Below are 18,693 nucleotides of genomic sequence, written 5' to 3'. Positions count from 1 at the left end.
CATGTATATTACACTTTTGGATATTATCCACAATTGTTCAATGTACTGGATTTTTAATTTTTTTCTTTGCATTTCAGTTTGAGAGTTTCTATTGACCTCTCATAAATCTCACTGATTTTCATTGGCCATGTTCAGTACTGGTAAGCTCATCACAGGTATTTTTCATTCAGTTGTGGAGTTTCTGACTTCTAATATTTTTTAAACTTATCTATACATCCATGTTTATATTACTCATTTGTCATTGCATGTGGTCAACATGAATTAGGATCCTTAACAGACTAACCATGTTTATTTTACATCCCCTGTCTGATAATACTAACATCAATGCTGTATCTTAGTCTGGTTCTGATGCTGGCTTTGTCTATTTAGACTCTTTTTTTTCTCTTGCCTTGTACCATGCTTTATAATCTTTTGTTGGAAAATAAACATTTGTATTAGGTAATATGAAATTAATTCAGTCAGCCTATAGTATGAGGTTATATGTTAACCTGGCTCTTTCGTTTCTTAAAGGTTTTCTATAGCTATAATTCCCATAGATTTTGGATCTCTTTATTGTCCTTGTTTTTATTTTCCCTCTTAACTTTGGGCTTCTGTAACTATTCCACCTCAGAAACTTTTCAGCAGTTATCATATTGGAGCACTGTAGATGAGATGGTAAATTGTCAAGGAAGGGTGTGATCTGTATTATGATTAAATGTCAGCCTTGTACTGGGTCTGTATCTCTGGACTGCCACACTTGTCTAAGTTTTCCTCTAGTCACAACTTTCCCTCTTTGCCCACCTCAGATGAGATAAAAGGGCTGGACTGTGCTGAAGTGTGAATAAGGCTTTGGTCTTTTCCTTGGAAAGTAGACTATTGTTATGGAGAAAGCTCTTGGTGTCCTGATCTGTGCATGCGGTCAGAAAAAAAATGTTTTTTTCCAGCATAGCAACGTGAAATGAAAGGAGAGTTTATTGAGATAAAAGACAGTGCTGGTGCATCAGAAAGACTTCCTGACAATCAGGGGAAACTGACCCCAGTTGTGTCTGTATAGCCCTGAGAGAGGAGAGGTCTTGAGCTACACCTGTTGTTTTGCTGATTGGCTAGGGAAAAAGGGGTCATACAATATATTTGCTGGTTAGTTGGAGGCATATATTGCATCTTTGGGGGTGAGGAATGGCCCACATACCTTTCCTAGGAGAGACAGGAAGGAGTAGGCCAGGTTGTTCAAAGGGGTGGTAGCATTACAATGAGACGGGTGGAACAATGATAAGGGTCTGGTAATTCTTGTCTTGGCCAGAGACTTTGAGTTCTATCTCTTTGAAGGAGCCTTGAAGTCCAATACTAGGTGTCTTCCACAGTATCATTGTTCTCACCTTTCCTCACTCCAGAGACATAGAGAATTTTGTTTTCGTTTTTGTTTTTAATTTGTGAGAACCTGGTGGTTCCTGGAGGAAAGCCCAACAAAAGTAGGGGAGTCTTTCCAAGACTGCAGCCATCAGTAGTTTCTTAATTTTATTTTTTTATTTATAAAGTTGCCACTGAAGCCTACTCTCAGTTAAGGACTCCAGTTATTTCTTCCTTAGGTAAACAGGTCCCACTGGATTCCTCTGTCTCTCCAGATTTTGTGGTGGAGTTTATCATATGAACTTGGTTCTCTATCCAAGGAAAGGTATTGATTTTTGAATTCGTTCAGTTCTTTTCTTTTCAAAACTACAGGGCTGACAACTTTCAAGCTCTCTTCATTTCATGACTACAAACAGTTGCCTACCTTACATTTGTGAGGATTAAATGTTCTCAATGGGTTCTTATATCAAATCAAAGATAATCTCTTTTAAATTGTATCATTGATTGAATAACAAATCCCTAGATTCATAATTAGGAACTGTTCCTTTCCCACATGAACTCTTTTAAATGTTTAAAGGCAATATTTTGCCCAATCCTCACCCATTCTAAACCATTTCTGTGCTGTTTCTACAGTTGTTTGTAATGTACATTTCTGCTCATCTTCCTTCTACCCAGTAGTATACTGGACTGGGATTGCACCAGTTTGAGAGAGTGACTGTTAAATTTTTACAAATTTTTGTGAGTTTATTGTTAAACAATTAAATAATATTAATCTAAAATTGAATGAATTATGTTGAAATGAAAGCTAATAAATACTCAAGACTCATCATTTCTTAATTGTCATGTTGCATTTTAATGTATTTATGCTTTTGAGGTCATTTATGTCTTGAGAGTCTGCATGGTAGAATACTATTAAATGATGTACTAATGTGCATTTCTTCTCAACAACATTGCATTTAGTAATATCAATGGGTTATCTGGAAATCTACAACACTATCAGTTTACTCACCGAGAACTTGATAAGCACTATAAATCAGAGTTGATTTACAATTTTGCTAACTATCTGCACTTAAAATGTGATTGAGAAAATGTTAAGAAGTTGTGTTTAATTAAGCCTAAACTTGAAAATGTGTGTATTTATAGCTGTTATATTATGAACAGCATAAATAATTAAGAAAATATTCTCCAAGTGTTTGAAAATTGTTCACATCATTAACCAACAAGATACATTTCAACATCTGGATTTATTTTTCATTTTCATATTACTCCCTGGTATAAAGGAAACTGCTAAACAACATTCATGTCCCTGCTACACTTGTTTATCAATTGCAGCTCTTATTTGGACTTAGGTAGAAGAGCTCAGGAAAAATCAATGAGTATATTCTCCAGGAATCAAAGACTTATGATTTTATAATAAAGTATAGTAAATGTTTTATTATCATTTGTCAATTTTATGATGCATTTCCTTCACATCAGTAAAATTTATAATAAAGCCATACATAGTAGATATGTGCATAATCTTATTAGAGAGACAGCTGTTAACTATTTATTTGCACCCTACTAATTCTATCCCTATACTATACATGAGCTTTATTTAAAAGTGTTTTTTTTACTTTTTTTATTACTCAAATGAATTTATCACACCTGTAGTTGTATAATGATCATAACAATCTGATTTCACAGGATTTCCATCCCACAGCCCAAGCACATCCCCCCACCCCCCAAACTCTCTCCTCTAGAGACCATAAGTTTTTCAATGTCTGTGAGTCAGCATCTGTTCTGCAAAGAAATTCCATCTGTCCTTTTTTCAGATTCCACATGTCAGTGAAAGCATTTGATGGTGTTTCATTGTATGGCTGACTTCACTTAGCATGATAGTTTCTAGGTCCATCCATGTTGCTAAGAATGCCAGTATTTTGTTCTTTTTAATGGCTAATATTCCATTGTGTATATGTACCACATCTTCTGGATCCACTCCTCTGTCGATGGACATTTAGGTTGTTTCCATGTCTTGGCTATTGTAAATAGTGCTGCAATGAACATCAAAGTACATGTGTCTTTGCAAGTCGTGGTTTTCTCTGGGTAGATGCCCAGGAGTGGGATTGCTGGATCTAATGGTAGTTCTATGTTTAGTTTTCTGAGGAATCTCCCTATTGGTTTCCACAGTGGTTGCACCAATTTAAATTTCCACCAACAGTGTACTAGGGTTCCTTTTTCTCCACACCCTCTCCAGCACTTCTTGTTTGTAGACTTTTTGATGATGGCCATTCTGGCCTCATAGTGGTTTTGATTTGCCTTTCTCTACTAATGAGTGATGTTGAACATCTTTTCATGTGCTTCTCAGCCATCTGTATGTCTTCTTTGGAGAACTGTCTGTTTAGATCTTCTGCCCATTTTTTGATGGGGTTGTTTTTTTGGTATGGAGCTGTAGAAGTTGTTTATAAATTTGGGAGATCAATCCCTTGTCAGTTGATTCACTTGCAAAGATATTCATATGAGATCTGGCAAGAATGGGAGAAGAGGACTAGGACATACAAAGTACCAGTTATAAAATAAATAAGTCATAGGGATCTAATGTACCACACAGGTAAAACAATCAATTATATTGTAATGACTTTATATGGTACATAATACATAAAAATATCAAATCTTTATGTTGTACACACAAAAATAATATAGTATTATAAGTCAACTATACTTCAAATAAAGAATACTGAAATAGTATGCCTTTAGTTGCTGAATAAATAAGCGATTACCATTTTTGTAAATATAAACTCTATGAATAAGGGCTTTAAAGTAAGTTCAGTAGACATGGACTCTATTACATTTACTTCTCAGAAAACATGTTTGGATATTCATGTTCTGTCCGTCTCTCCCTCCTTTTCTCTCTCACACACATGATATGGAATTGATATAGCACATTCAGGGTGACCAATTCTAACAATAGAGATGCAAAATGTACTTTAAGCCTTCTTGAGAGTATAAATTAAATGACTTCCCCAAAGTTTAATTATCAGTATCATTTATACATGTTCAAATACAGTGATTAGAATGCTCAAATTAACTTATAACTTCTCAATAAATGGATGAGTAATAACTAAAAATATAATTTTTTTTAGTCCTTTAAATATTAAATATTCTTTAGGACCCAGTTGGTTTTGCTGAAAGGTGAAATTTCTGTTAAATACATAAACAATGTTTTTAAAATTTTATATTTTTTATAATTTAGAACTACTTTCTTTCCCCTAACAGCAATCTCAGGCCAACTAGGTGGATATACTCTCCCTCCAGGTGATAGACTTTCCAAAAGGCGCTCATGGGATTTGTCTTAGTCCATTCTGGCTGCTCTAACAAAATACCACAGACCAGATGGTTTGTAAAAAATAGAGATTTATTTCTTACAGTTCTGGAGGCTGGAGGTCTGAAATATGGATGCCAACATTGTTGGGTGTTCACCGTAAAACTTACTTTCATCTCAGTCAGTTTTGGACTTTTAAATGGTTTGTGTGTCTTAGGCCTGGGGGTTGGGAACAGGGTATGGTGAACTTAGTACTTTTATTTGGTCTCATTTGTATAGCCTTATGTGCTCAGTTTGGAATCATGATAGTAGCTTTAATGTCATGCTATTAAAGACAAATTAACTAGCCTTTCTTGGTCAGACTAATAACAGTAGTTGAGCAGATGACATACTCATGGTAAAATTCAAGATCACACAAGAATCTGTCAGGTTAAGGGATGTCTTTGGGGGAGGTGCAATCTGCCACGGGCTCTGAATGTCCCTGCATCTTCTTTCTGAAAAGTGTCAAGAATGAGGTCCTAACTACTGCTCATCCAACCATTCCCCAGAGTTTTATTGGCAACATACAAGGGGCATGCTTGCTTGTGGCTCACCATGAAACCAATAGACTCCCCATACTGATTGTACCTTATGTGCAAGGTAAACCCACAGCATGTATACCATTTACCTGTGCTTCTCTTCTTAGATCCCATGGATGGGATTTGGCGGGGGGGGGGGAAGAGTGATGATGAAACTCCATATACTTACTGCTTCAAAATAAATAACATCCTTTGTTTCTGACTCAGAAGTGTTTAGTCCTCTGCCAGTATCCATAAATGAGTAACATGCTAATCTCCAGACTACAACAAGCAAGAGTCTTAAATACTGTTTTCCAAAAGTTTGCATTTAAATGAGGAGAATATAATGGGGGAGGGCATTTAAGACTTTGTACCAGAGGAGAATCTTCTCTGAGGAAATGATATTTGAGTTGAGATTTAAAGCTGAGAAAGAGCCTTTCAGGCCACATTCTGGGGGAACATCATTGAAGAGAAACAGCACTGAAGAGGAGAAACATTTAAGACAGACACAAATTTAACATGTTTGCAGAACAGAAAGTGGGGCCACATGATTCAGATGAACAAATAGAGAAGTAATGTCACATAATTTGTATTTTCAAAAGAACTATGCAGAAGATGAGTTATTCTGGGTTTAGGAGGAGGCTTTTTAGAAGACTTGGTTGAAAAATGTGCTTTGTTCTATGGCGGGTATAGTTCTAACAAAGATAAATTCTTGAAGTAGGATGAATTTTGGTGGTAGAGTTGAGAGCGTTTGTCAATAAATTGAATGTGGTATGAGGAAGAGAGAGACTTTAGTGTTCATCCTAGAATAATTAACCTAAGTGCCTGGTTGAATATTTATATAGTTTACAAATGGGAAAGAATAGGAGAGCAAAATATACAGAGGACTGGGCTTAAAGGGGCGCTTGTTTTAATTTGTTTAGGGCCATATTAGAATAAATACATTATGACCATTTAGATATATAAGTTTGACATATTTATATTAGTCTCTTTCCTTTCTTATAACTACTGTGATATTCTTGTACTCTTTATACCATGGGAAGAATTATTAAATTATTAATAATTATTAAATAATTAATAATTATTATTAAATTATTATTTTTTAATTTTTTAAAAAAAGTACTACGTAGGCTCAGAATTTGTCAAGAGGAAAGCATTGAAAATGCATCAGTAGTTCATTTAAGAATCAATGCTGTGGTCTACAACAGTACACATCTCCGAAATCATGTTGACAGATCAGCTCTGCTTTCCATCCATTCTATTGCTTGTCTCATTCACTTTTCTCAAGATACTCCATTTATGTCCCTCTTTTATGCTAAACATCTTTACCATCTTTGACACTGTGTATCAGTCCACAGTCTCACCCTGGTTTACTGAGGTGCTTTTAAAACGTCTATGAATGTATTTCTTCAGGCAAAAATAATAGTAAACAGAATTTCCAAAGCAAATTTTTAAATTACTGGCATCTGCATCTAAATTTTACAATTAGATGTAGTTGATAGAAGATTCACTACATTTATTTTGTAAGAGGGTACTAAGAAAAGGGAAATGGAACCACTCATTGTGGAGTGCCATTTTCTAAGTGTGTGAAAGAAATTTTCACCTCATCACTTGGCTTCCATCCAATAATCCTATAAAATATGTATTATTAACTTTATTTCACTGATGGATAAAAACTTGCACAGCCTGACAGTAGTCAATGGCTTGCCCTTTGTTCTGTTTTTTTCCAAAGCCTCTGCTCTTTTCACTAAATCACTGTGTGTTTGCTCATTTGTATGGATGGTGCACAAAAATTTCATCGTGCAGAGTATAGATGGAGACATAATTAATCATAACAGTGGAAGACTGCCCTTGCTTTTAAATGGCATTTTGCCCTATGTATTTTTGGCCTCTTGGATTCTCCTACTTTCATATAATCGCAGGTCATATTATAAATGAGTAAGACTAATGGTTTAATAAAGCATATTATTTGGCCTCCATGTATTCAAAATATGGAGATTGAATTTATGTCAAGTCTTTTCACTCATCTAGGCATCTATGACTCTTTGAAATTCATAGGGAAGCAGAAGACTTTCCTTGCCATCATCATGCAATTCTGATGTATGCTAAATATACTAGGAAGCTATTCAATGCATTTCATGAATTGTTCTTTCAGTGAAGAAATCATGTAGGCTTTGTGCAACCATTGCTTATACCCTTTAATCCTATAAATAGCGCATCATCGGTTTTTCCTTTCTCTGTAAAGTCATTGTTTATACAGCACTATTATTCCCTGTTTAATAATAATTGCATCATTATTTGAATCCTGCAAGTCATGAGTGATAACATTTTTGCCACCAGCACTAGTGATTAAGAACAGATGATATCTGTGCTCAAGCCTGCCATTAGAAAACCTAGATATTATATAATTTTGCAGCACTTAACCTACTTTACTACACAGAGCCAACCAAAAAGTCCTTTAAGTGTCTTAATGAATAGAGTTTTATTAGATTGACAAATGCTTACATATGTGCTATGCTTCAGATATTTTGGTAATTTGTTGCATCAGAAGTATTTTCCCTAGAATAACATCTGTGATTGAAAATGATTAATATTTCTCCTTTTAGAATTGTCTCTATAGATTATACTGGAACAGGCGAATAAGAATAATTACAGCATTATGTGGCATTAGGGTAGCAGATAATCATTTGGATGCTTAAATCTTTGTTGGTGTATTAGATGCTAGAGGTACTGTGGGTCCACTAAATATAAATAAAAGAGCTGACTTCAGCTAACGACTCACTTTTGAGCACGGCTCTTTGACAGTTTTTATTGGTAATTGAAAAAAATGGCAAAGCAATTTTATGACTGTACTTGGAGAAAGGAGCCCAGTCCATAACATGAAATCAGCCAGCAAAGCATTTTCGCTATGATTACTCCAAACCCCAAAGCCAAAGGACAATGCATTTTAAAAGTTTCTTTGTTATTTATTTATTTTTAAACTCCACTGGAAAACATCACAGTCCACAGAAAGCAAGATATTGGTAGCATATCCATAATCAATCATTTGAACAACTTTAAAAAAAAAAGAACAATCAAGGCTAGATTCCAGTGTTTAAAAACTTTTAAGACACATCCAACATCAGGTTTACATATTATGGAGGGGAGGTAAAAGAAATACAGAGAGAATAAGAGAGAGAGCAAGGAGAGAGAGACAGGGAGGGAGAGAAAAAGGGTATAATAGGAAAACTGAGTTGTTTTTTCCCAAGCATAGTAGGAATTGTATGACTATTGAGATTACTATGTTGATTGTATGTTGATTGTGTGTTACTATGAGATTGTATGTTGGAAAAAATTAAAATATTTGGAAATAATAACAATATTGGGGAAATATATATTTTTGCATGCAACCGACCATTGTGTTGTTTACATTAATTTAGTATTCGGGACGCACTTTGTGAACTTATGTTTTAGACTTACAGTTATGCCTTTCTCAGTACATAACATAGTATTTTACAAAAATCTAAGTGCCCTAAAAATCTATTTACACAAATCCTTCAATTAATATAAATTTCCATATGATATTTTGGAATGATTAAATGAATTTTTTCAACTCCAAATTTATAGAATATTACTAAGTTCAATCATTGTTCCTCTCCACCTTACTTGCTACACTTAATTTTCCCCTAATACTCTGTCCCACAAGTTTTTCTTTCCCCAGATCCTCTTTTTCCTATGGTCTGTTTCTTTTTCTGGCAAAATAACCTTCACAATCCTGATACCATTTACCTCAGACCATCCTGTTCTTTATACATAAGCATTATAAATTGTTTCTTAATTTTCTACTTTTCTCTTTTATTTAGTATTTTTTTCACTGACTGCTAAATTTTTCTCACACCTCTAGACTATAGTGATTTTTAAATATGAAACTTTATAAATAAAACTATAAGGGGTCATTTAGAATTGGTTCAACTGTCTTGTTTTCCCTGGTAGGTGGTTTAACTTTTGCTGAAGGACAAACCACCCCACAATTCAGGGGTGTACACAAGCATCCTTTGTTATTGTAGGTGTATTACTGGACAGCTTAGCTGACAGCTCCTCCAGAGGCTTTTAATCCACTGGGCTTGGACACTCAAGTTTGGGTTCAGAAATGATCCACATATGCTCACACATACTTCTGCCTATGAATTACCTTTATCTGGTCTAATAGTACACTAGTAAATTTTTTTATCTTCAAATATCTGCATATATCAGTTTTCCAAAATGTCTTCATGAGTTATTTCACCAAGCACATATAACAGTTTCACAGTCATTTTCTGGCCTTCTATTTGTTTGCTCACCTCATATTATTACCACAAAGTGTAGGTTTCTATTCCATAAGCACCCTACCTCCAGTTATCAATTTCTGTATTAGTTTTCTCTGTGTAAGAAACCTAGTCACAATTATTAGGTTGAAAACACATCATTTGTCACTAATGAAACTTTGGGTTGACTGGGGCTGGATGATCTAGGATGAGGCCAGTGTAGAGGCTTTGCTTCATGTTATGGATCCTTTGGACTTGGCTCTCTCTGAGTTTGGGCTCAAGTCAGTTCCAAATGTTCATAATCTGGGGCTCAGACTGGGCTCAGGGGAGCATTTCTGTAGAAAGCTCCATGACAAAAGACAAAGATATTAAGAGCCAAGTGGAAACACATAGGTGTTAAAGGCTAGCATCTTATTATTCTCATCATAAGATTCAAATGACCATTAGACACTTGGGATAACTTTGGACAGAGAACTATCAGGCAAGGAGGTAAACATTGTCTTGGAAGGGTTCATTGATATTCCTCGTCAGTTAGAGATAGGGATGCAGTTACACGTTGGAGACAAGGAAAAATATATTTGGTACCATTTTGGTTCATTTGGATGTTCTCAATACTTAGCTGTCCAACTTTGATGGTAAAGGTGGTGATCTTGGCCTAGGAATGAGTTTTAGGGTTGCACTATCAGTTAAGCCCCTGAGACAAGGAAACGTCGGGATTCTGGAATTGACAGTAGAGAAATGGATATGAAAGGAAATTCTAAGAACATATATGAGGCTGTGAACGAGATGTAATGTGCTATTCAAATCCTTGAGTTACTGAACTTATGTTTTTAAGCCTACATTTCAATGGATTTCATTCTGTATATTTTTTTCCCTTTTGAGGGTTTTTTTTTTTTTCATTTGATGCAAGGTCATATAAATCTACAAAGGATAAAGTTATGGGGATGGTTGCATAGAATTTTATACTTGAGGCTATGTTAATTTTCTCTAGTGAAGATGCCATAACAAAGATACCACAGCATAGCACATGCAGGTGAGGCTACACCTTGGTTGTGTCTACATCTACTGTCACCTCTGTGGATCTTTGTGGTTTTGTGGTGAATTTATTGGTGATCTTGTAGATGCAAATTCAACCATTTGTGGGAATTTTATACAATCAGAGACATCAAATAGAAAAATATTATTATTTTTAGCATTTATTTAGTCTTATTATGGAGTAGGGCCTGTGTCAACTACTTTCTATGTATTAATGCCATTTGCCACCAAGCTTGGATAATGGGTCCCACATCTGCCTTCCATAGGACTTTAAGGGTGGTGTTAGGTTTGTCAAGGGAGGAAAACACAAGGCCAAGTCAGTAAAGCAATAGAGATTTATTAAGACACCCAAAATGGATGGGCTGAGCTCAGGGTGGCATCAACAGTGATTGTGAGGAGACATTTTGCTTATGATGGGCTGGTGGTGAGAAAAACATGGCATAAACGATGTGCAGGGGAGGAATGTGACAAATAAGTGCATGCCTCCTTTCCATGTATCATGTCTGGTAAGTGTCACATCCTCCCTGGCAAGGTCAGGTATTGATATAAGCAGGCAGGGTAGTTAATTCTTGGTCAGCAACTTTTCATATGTCTTTGTCCCATGTTGCTCAACCCAAACAACTACATCAGCCATCCTCTTAAGAAACTATCAGGTGGGACTGATTTATACTTTTCTTTCTAGGTTTGATGTTGCTTTCTATTTACTATTTTAGTGGAAGGAGGAGAATTTTAGAAAATTCCATTTGGCAGTAAGAGAGTATTTTCTCAATTAAAAGTAGTATGATCTATGGAGTTCCCCTCATGGCTCATTTGAAACAAATCTACTAGCATCCATGAGGACATAGGTTCAATCCCTGGCCTCTTTCAGTGGGTTGGGGATCTGGTGTTGTCGTGAGCTGTGGTATATAGGTCACAGATGTGGCTCAGATCTGGTGTTGCTATAGCTGTGGCATAGGCCAATGGCTACAGCTTTAATTCAACTTCTAGCGTGTGGGAACCTCCATATACCATGGATGTGGCCCTAAAAAGAACAACAGCAACAAAAAAAGTGGTATGATCTATAGGAAGGCTTAATTGAAGTTATCAAAACTTTAAAGTTTGTAACAATAAAATGAATCTTTGAAGAGATTAAAGGTTTTATTTTTCTTTAATGCAAATAGATGTCATTTTATATTTCAAACAATTTTAAATACTTTTGAATATAGCTATTTTATAAAGCTACAATTATAATAAAAACAATTTGTCAGTTAATACACAATATGTCAAAGTTATTTGATGTTAATTTGTATAATATTGCATCCTTAACTGTTTTTAATTTGGGAATGGTATAGCATTACTATTTATAGATCACATACCTCTTTATCATATCTTTTATCTTTTGCAAGTCCTATTAGTATTAAATATATAATTAACAAGTAATAAGAGCCCTCAGAAAGTACATTATTGGTCACAAAATCACTATAATTCAGGCTCTGACTTTAATTCCTTGCAAAACTACTTACCTTGATGAGTTCTTCAAGGGCAGTCTTTGATCAAAAGATCCAAAATTTAATTTACCTTCTTTAAAAATTATAAACTATCTTCCCTAAATCACAGTCTTTCTTAGACTGCTAAGTAGCCACTTACAACTCAATGTAAACTTTCTTATCAACTAATCATGCATGTACCTCCAAACATATATGTGTTTGAGAAGCATATATTTTAAGCTCATTAATTCATCCCTTACTATTTTCCCCATTTACATAAAAATAGAGGAATTAAATAGAAGATGATAACTGATATATTACATATTTATTTATTCTCATTTGTCCCAGGAACTGTGCCAAGTGTTTTCCATCTATTATGCCATTTACTAGAAAGCTATGACATGAGACCTTGCACCTTTGTTTTACAAATGAACATTTTGGGGTAAAGTAAGTAGAATCTCTGTGTGTCTAGATGTAGGGAAAGGCAAGACTGGGAGTCAGGTACAGGACTGACTGTTCCATTGCTGGTCTAATGCTGGAGTCAATGCTGAAAAAGCACAGCTCTCAACTTTCCATCACAGCACAATTGTCTATCAGAAGTACACCCTGAATGTTTAACCAGATTTACTTTTCCACTGTCAGTTCTACTATGCTCTCTCCTTTTTTATGTGGTTTGGCTAAACATTGCACCCACTTTCTAGCATTCTTTAGCCCCATGATTTGGTAATGACCAAATATATGTGTCAAAAACACCCGCTCTGAGTAATTAATATCACTGTTTATGAAATCACAAGTGGTTGTGGCTTTGGAGGATTTTTGAGACAATAAAAATTATCCAGTAGAGGAAAGTTTAAAAACATTGACCTTCCTCCTTTGCACATTGATATATTAATCAGATACACTGAAGAGCCATGATATTACTGATCCTGACCTTAGGTCTGTTGCTAGGCTGATTAAACATAAAAGCAGCTTCTCAAATTTTCTTCTCAGTTTTCTGTTTTATTTTAACTTTTATGAATGATTTCTATGTGCAATTTTATTCATTATTACTTACAAAATCATCCAGAATTTTTCATACACAATAAAGTTAATACATTTTACTCACAAATTTTCAGATGATTTACAACATTTCATAAGCAGTATTAGAAATGGTAAATTGTTGAGTTTGGTTGTTTTTTTCAAGCTGAGTTTACTGTTTGTTTTTCAGGCTGAGACCAGTTGTATAAAGGGAATCAAAATTATTGAACTTTAGTAAATAACACTTCAGCCTTAATTCAGCACAGTCTATAGTGATTGACATAATTCATGCAGTGAGGTGTAAAAATTGGCTGAGGCCAATTATGATGGAATTATCCTTTTGAACATAAAAATTAAAGTTTTTGAAAAGGCCAAACAAATAGTTATATCTCTCACTTTTTACTATCAATCAGTGTTTGTCTCACAAAGATTATTCCAGAATATAAATTTCTATGTATGTATCTGAAAAATCCAATACAGTCTTTCTTCTTATCAAGTGGTATGGAGTTTAAAAGAAAATTAATAGTCATATGGCATGCATACAAGTAAGTATTTCTGTTGTTTTATTACTTCGTATATTTTATTTTTAAAGATTGATTCAAGTGACTTAAAGATCATTGCTATTTAACAAATAATTGAAATTAATGTACAATACTAAAAAGATTGATGTGACTACAATGACATTTGGAAATTTCTTGTCTGAAAGTCCAAACAGGAAGTCTGAATTCTGCCCTCATAATTTGTTTTTGCTCTTGTTATTGATTTATTGTTATAAGTTTTAATAATAAAATATATCTTCAGTCTTCCCATATGAAAAGATTTAGATCTTCAATTCACTAAAATTCCAAGGCTTCGTGTGTTTTCAAATATGGTTTCTTTCAATATAAATGCATTCACCCTCTTTGTGTCATAGACAAAATCTTTTTAATCTTTCAAATTTCAAATGTCATATCCTCTATAGCAGGAAAATCTTTGCGATTGTTTCTGATTATACTGTTACTTCTTATTTGTTAAATTTTGTCATTAAGATCTACTTGGCAACATCATTAACTGAACTTTCTCTTCTTGTTTTGTTCTCTCTCTCATCCTGATTACCCATGTGTTATGGCTCTAGACTCAATGCAAACCCTATCACAGCCAGAGAGGTAAATTGATGATTACAGTGTATTTGATGTCCTCTTATATATTCAGAGATTTTGATGGGAAAACAAAAGAAGTAACAAATATGTTTCCTAGAAGACTGGTAATTTTATTAAGCCTTAAAGGCCAAAAGAAATAAAACCCCAGTAACAACAAACCTACTTTGCCCCCAGATTTTGGTTTCTGATACCATTCTCAAAAATAAAGAAAAAGGTACCTTGAAGAAATGGCTGATCTGGGGACATAAGAGGGCCTGGAACATGTTATGGTTCCCTAAAGAAAGAAAGTGAAAGAAAAATATTGATGAAGGACATAGGGTCAACTGAAGAACTCCCAATGGCAAATGCTGGAATGATTTTACCAACAAAATAAAGTATTACTAAATTATAAACAAAAGTATTAAAAAATCTATCATACTATACTATAGTAATGACTATAAATGATTGAACACAAAAAATAATCAACAATAATAGAAAAACCTATGCAAAATAACTCTAAATAGTTAATACAAATATTCCACGCTCAAGGAAAGATAACACAACCCTACTCTCCTTAAGAGTGGGCTGTGTGGGAGTTCCTGTTGTGGCTCAGTGGTTAACAAATCTGACTAAGAACCATGAAGTTGTGTGTTCAATCCCTGGCCTTCTCAGTGGGTTAAGGATATGGCATTGCCGTGAGCTGTGGTGCGGGTTGCAGACATGGCTCGGATCCTGCATTGCTGTGGCTCTGGCGTAGGCCAGCAGCAACAGCTCCCCATTCGACCCCTAGCCTGGGAACCTCCATATGCCGCAGGAGCAGCCCTAGAAAAGGCAAAAAGACAAAATAAATAAATAAATAAATAAAAAGAGTGGGCTGTGTGGAGTTTCTGCTGTGGCTCAGCGAGTTAAGAACCCTACATAGTGTCCATGAGATGCAATTTGATCCCTGGCCTTGCTCAGTAGGTTAAGGATCTGGCATTCCCCCAAGCTGCAGCATAAATAGCAGATGTGGCTCAGATCCTGCGTGGTGGCTGTGGCATGGGCTGCACCTGCAGCTCCCATTCAACTCCTAGTCTGGGAACCTGGGAACTTCCATATTTGAAATACGGCCCTAAAAAGAAAAGAAGAAGAAAAAGAGTGGATTTTGTATAGTGACTTCCTTCCAGAGGGTACACTTTGGAACTGGGGAAAATAAAATAGTCACTTTGCAGTTTGGAGAGGTAATGGAATATGGTTAAGAGGAAAACTGACATATTTAAAGTTTTTTTTTTTTTGAAGTCCTTTTTTGTCTAAATTTTATTTAGCCTATCTTAGCGTTGGGAGATTCAAGGCTTTGAATCACTTAAGATTAAAAACTCTTCCTACCTTATTTACTATTATATGTCTCATAGCTAATAGAATACCTATGTGCTAGGTGATTATTTGTTGAATGATCAATAAGAAATTAAAGGGGAAAAAAAGTATCCCCTAGGTGGTAAAAACTTGTATATATGTTTTGTATTTTATAGGTAATTTTCAACATTCATCTCTATTTGAGATATAGAAATGGTTATTTTTATTTTATATGTGTACTTACTAAGGTTTCATGAAGTGGAATGCCTTATAAAATAGGTGAAGACAAACCTTACTTTCAGGATCCTGGATTCTAAATCTAACTTTTCTTTTCTAAATCTAACTTTTCTTCTCTATGCTAAAAGTTGGTAAAATTTTTCTTGTAAGACTCTGTAAATATTTCCACCTTTGGAGCCCAGAAATCTCTCTCATAAACTCTGAACTTCACTATTTTAGCAGGAAAGTGAGAATCAATATGTAAACAAATAGACATGGCTGTATTCCAGTAAAACTTTTTTAAAAAATTTAGGCACACTAGTTGTAATTTGCTGACACCTGGTGTACATTATGCCATGTCTCTAACAGCATTGTTAGATAATTAGTCTACCAATTAATTATTAGGAGAGGAAATACTTCTCCACTGAAAAATTCAACAAATAGTTAGAGGTGAAGGTCAATTAAGAACAACAAAATAGTTGTTAAACTGGATTTCAAATGTGAATGAAAATGTCTCCTTGAATTTGATGTGTACTTTATTGCTACATAGCACAAAGTCTACGTGTTCTTTATAAGAGGAGAGAGCAGTTTGATTCCCCCAGAGTTTTATGAAGCCAGCTCAGTCTATGCTGAGTTTATGAGATATTGAGGATCCTTGAAGGAAAGCCGCTGACACTGCAAGCTGATGGTAGTTGTGATGAGACGATGACATGATTCACTCATTTAGGAACTGGGAAAGGGCAGCCTGCTGTTCTCACTTCCTATTAGAAAATGTGCGTTCACTTTACAAAAATAAAACCCAGTTGATACAGCAGCTGTAGACTGAACTGCGCATTTGTTCTAACCTCGGCTTTTGCTCCATTAGGTCTGGAATCTTCTACCTTCTATTTGCTTTTCTTTCAGTTTGTAATATCTGCTCCCCAATACAATAAATTGATGTTCTGATTCTGGGTGTTTGGATATTTCAGCCAGATTTACCACAATTCAGACACTCTCTTAGTTGTTTATAATTTTCTGACTACTAGGTCTATAGTTCAATTTATAATAATTTTCACATATCTGTATTACATCCATGTCGATATTTTGGTGATTATCTCAGGATTTTTTTTTCAGTATTTTACCTGATAAACTTTAAATTTCTTTACCAATTATTAAAATAAACATATTTTATCCATTCATAAATTTCTTTTGGAAATAAAAATTGTCTGCTTTTTCAGTCAAGGAAGGACTCAGTCAAACTTAAAAGTGGAATCTATGAAGTATGACAAGAAGATATTTAATAATTGTGTAGCATAGGTTCCTGAGATGCCACTGCTTTACAGCCCTTCAATGGTGTTTAGAAATCCATGCTTGTTAAATCCATTTAATAGATCCTTTGCATAGTAAAATAGAAAACTTGTTAATGTGCTTTTATTCTCCAGAATGTTTCTTTCACTAACTTTATGTCATTAAAATTATGTTAATCCTCACTTGGCTATCACATGATAATTCTAGGCTTGATCAAAAGCAGATCAACTCAGAAACCACACCACAGTAAAAATGACCTTTATTACACTGACAACATCTTACAAAATTTCTTCTAATTTCAATGCATTTGTATATGTGTATGATTAAAAAGTATATACTGTTCTTATATAAAGGAACTGCATTTACACATTTTATATATTGTATAACTTCAGCTACTATGTGACTTAAGTACTTAATACAATTCTGGTTAAAATTTTAAAAATTGAAAATTCAGCCAACTCTTTCTGTGCTGCCCGGATAGGAGTCCATATGGCTTTGTTCTTGGTTCCTGTTGTGACTTAAAGGGAAACTTTCACATTGTCTGGAGCCCTTGATGTCTTGTAAATGAAAAAGGAGGATGTCCTCTAATTCTTTGCAGCAGGAACCCACTGAGGTGGCACCAGGCTTGACTTCCCAATGGAACATTACATCTACAAAAGGAAAAGCGATGGCATCTACATCATAAATCTGAAGAGAACCCGGGAGAAACTTCTGTGGATGGCTCGTGACGTTGTTGCCATTGAAAACCCAGCTGATGTCAGTGTCACATCCTCCAGGAATACTGGCCAGTGAGCTATACTGAAGTTTGCTGCTGCCACTGGAGCCACTCCTATTGCTGGCCACTTCACTCCTGGAAACTTCACTAACCAGATCCAGGCAGCCTTCTGGGAGCCAAGACTTCTGGTGGTTACTTATCCAAGAGCTGACCACCAACCTCTCACAGAGGCCTCTTATATTAACCTGCCTACCATTGCTCTGTGTAACACAGACTCGCCTCTGCGTTATGTGGACAATGCCATCCTGTGCAACAACAAGAGAGCTCACTCAGTGGGTCTGATGTGGTGAATGCTTGCCCAGGATGTGTGGCACCATCTCCCGTGAACACCCATGGGAAGTCATGCCTGATTTCTACTTCTACAGAGATCCTGAAGAGATTGAAAAGGAGGAGGAGGCAGCGGCTGAGATGGCTGTGACCAAGGAGGAACTTCAGGGTGAATAGAATGCTCCAGGTCCTGAGTTCACTGCTACTCAACCTGAGGTGGCAGATTGGTCCAAAGGCATGCAGGTGCCTTCTGGGTCCTTCCAGCAGTTCCCTACTGAAGACTGGAGTGCTCAGCCTGCACCGAAGATTGCTCTGCAGCTCCCACTTTTCAGGCCACTGAATGGGTAGGAAAAACCACTGAGTGGTCCAAAGTTCTTCCACAAGTTCTTAAAATAGAAATGGGAGGATGGAAAATAAAGCATTTCTAAAAAAAGAAAGAAAATTCAGCCAACTCAACAGCATAATAAATTTGTCTTATGTGGAAACCAATTCTTAAATTAAAATTTTAACAATTTCCCTGGCAACAGTTGCTGGTGCCAGCAGATGCATTTAGATACCAACTACTATATGAAAATATGCATTCTTCATTACGTTCTTCACTCAGGACCATATGGTTTATTTTCAAAAATAGGACCATATATGCTCAATGCCCTTGGATTGGTATGATAGCTGATCTTAGCGTATAAAAAAATGGAGATATAAAGTGACATCATTTC

General features: G+C 35.4%; 1 pseudogene; it reads left to right on the top strand.

Annotated features, from left to right (window-relative positions):
* Positions 1-18,405, top strand: part of LOC106509056 — a 78,341-nt pseudogene extending 59,936 nt beyond the window's left edge.

Source organism: Sus scrofa, chromosome 1 (assembly GCF_000003025.6).
Source record: "Sus scrofa isolate TJ Tabasco breed Duroc chromosome 1, Sscrofa11.1, whole genome shotgun sequence".
NCBI classification, from domain to species: domain Eukaryota; kingdom Metazoa; phylum Chordata; class Mammalia; order Artiodactyla; family Suidae; genus Sus; species Sus scrofa.
This window is presented reverse-complemented; position numbering and strand designations above follow the sequence as displayed.